Source organism: Malaclemys terrapin, chromosome 2 (genome assembly GCF_027887155.1).
Source record: "Malaclemys terrapin pileata isolate rMalTer1 chromosome 2, rMalTer1.hap1, whole genome shotgun sequence".
Lineage (NCBI taxonomy): Eukaryota > Metazoa > Chordata > Testudines > Emydidae > Malaclemys > Malaclemys terrapin.
This window is the reverse complement of record NC_071506.1, coordinates 77,499,487-77,501,793: the sequence shown is the minus strand read 5'-3', so window position 1 is coordinate 77,501,793 and position 2,307 is coordinate 77,499,487. Positions and strand designations below refer to the sequence as shown.

At 37.1% G+C, this 2,307-nt stretch overlaps 1 pseudogene; it reads right to left on the bottom strand.

The window, feature by feature from the left end:
• Positions 1-552: 552 nt before the first annotated feature.
• On the bottom strand, positions 553-2,037 carry LOC128833077 (protein ZBED8-like; annotated as a pseudogene).
• Between the last annotated feature and the right edge of the window lie 270 nt (positions 2,038-2,307).

Genomic DNA, 2,307 nt, shown 5'->3' with positions numbered 1-2,307 from the left:
CAAATCATGGATAGCTTTGGTCCACACATATTCATCAATGAGCAATCACCATGGGGTGGGGTGGGATGAGGCTGAGTGATATATAAAGAAGAGGACAATATAGGAGTCCGTTTAGAACATTGGTTCCAAAACTTTTTGGCATCACGCCCCCTTTTTAATTTTTGAGAAACCTTCACGCCCCCCCCCACCTCTTATTTACCATCACCCAACCCCCTTTTAACAAATGTAATTTGTAATTTAAAATTAAAAATAAACAGTTTTTCTTGGCATAAAAAATTAATAAAAATGTAATTTAAAATAAGAAATAGCATGAACGAAACAAATTTAATGTGAAGGATGTTGCTGCATTTTCTTCATGAGTTGGGAAATCCTAAGTTTGAAAGATGAAAATGTACAATGCAAATCTTTTTTGACATTCAGTCGATTCCTTTGTTTTGTTTTTATTATGACTAAACTTGAAAAGCTTTTTTCACAGAGGTACTTCGACGAAAACGGAAGAATAATATGTAGCACTTCTTCTCCATCTTTTGGGTAAATTGGGAAATATTTTATTCAAAATTCCTCCAGGCTTAAGTTTTCAAAAATATCTTTCGCACTTGAATCGTATTTCATTTCAAGTGCTTGTTTGTGCAATACTTCTGGCAATGAATTGACATCAATGTTGAACGGATTACGTGCTAATTTACGAATGGGGTTGCCAGAAAAGTTGTCTGGAAAATAGCAGATGAATTCGTCAGCAAGGCAGTCCAGATGAAACAAAATGTTGTTCTTCGGATCCTCTTTACAAAGTTCAGCGAGTGATGAAAATGTTAGAAAAGACAAAAAGTTATGCGTCTGAGCTTGCATTCGACATTTCCAAAGCTTTATTTTTTCTGTAAACGCTTTGATGGCATCGTGGTGCACTATAGTATTTACAGCGTTGTTTCCTTGCAGCTTCAAATTCAGATTGTTCAAAGATTCAAAAATGTCCACGAGGTATGCCAATGAAAGTTGAAACATTTGGTTCATAAATGCATTATAAAACTCTTCTTTTTATTGTTGCTTGAGGAAAATTTCCACTTCGTCTTTCAGTTCGAATAATCTCAAAAGTATGTTCCCTTTGGAAAGCCATTGTACCTCCGTGTGAAACAAAATAATTTTATGATCCACTCCCAAATCCACACAAAGAGCTGCAAAAAGTCTTGTATTTAAAGCTCTGTTCTTCACAAAATTGACAACTTTGATGGCCAAATTCAACGAGTCATGTAAGTCATCTGGAAGGGTTTTAGCAACCAATGCTTGTCTGTATATGATGCAGTGAGTCGTAGTTACAGCTGGATTTTTTTCTTTCACCAATGTCACAAATCCAGAGCGAGAGCCAAGCATCGCTGGAGCACCATCTGTGCAGACACCAACCAGATTTTCCCATGAAAGTCCATTTTCTTCAAAAAAGTCGGAAACCGTTTTCATAACATCAGAAGCCTTTGATGTGGTCATCAATTCCTTCGAAAAAAGCAGTTCTTCTTTTACAATTCCATCATTAATGAATTGAACGTAGATAAGAAACTGACAGCATTGTGCTACATCAGTGGTATTGTCACACTGAATTGCAAAAAAAGGAGAAGCTTTCACTGCCTCCACAACTTGAAGTTTTAGATCTTTCGCCATGGCATTGATGCGAAGTTTCACGGAATTGTCAGAAAGCGAAATTTCCGATATTTTTTCTTGCTTTCAGCACCAAGCACAATATCATCAGCTGCTTTTAACAAGCAAGGCTTCACAAGAGTTTCTCCTATTATGTGTGCTTTCTTGGCTTTAGCGATGAGCAACGACAGTTCATAAGATGCTTATACCACTTTGGGCGACGCTTGATGAAAAGCTCCAGTAGTGTCCAGCTTCATGCATTTTAAATTTTGAAGTTAATCAGCAAAAAACTCTTTTGGTTTGTCTTTCAAAGCGGGGGTTCTTTGTCAAGTGTCACTCAAGACGACTGGGTCTCAAGGCATCATTGCTGAGAAGTGTGTGGCATACTACGCATTGAGGATGATTGATCTTGTTTTTTTGCATGATGGTGAAACCATATTTAATGTAATCTTCATCGTACTTCCTTTTCTTAATTGTGGCCATAATATACTAATAAAAAAATCTATAAAAATATTTTTCCTGATTCATGAATAATAACGGACGCAAGTTAATTTGAGTTATTGTGAACGTTTATTTACTACTACTATTACATACGGACGCGTACTGCCCTATATATACCCCACCACCAGTCTGGCAAGTAGCTGGTCTTGCCCGGTGAGTGGTGGAGGAAACCACTCCCATGAG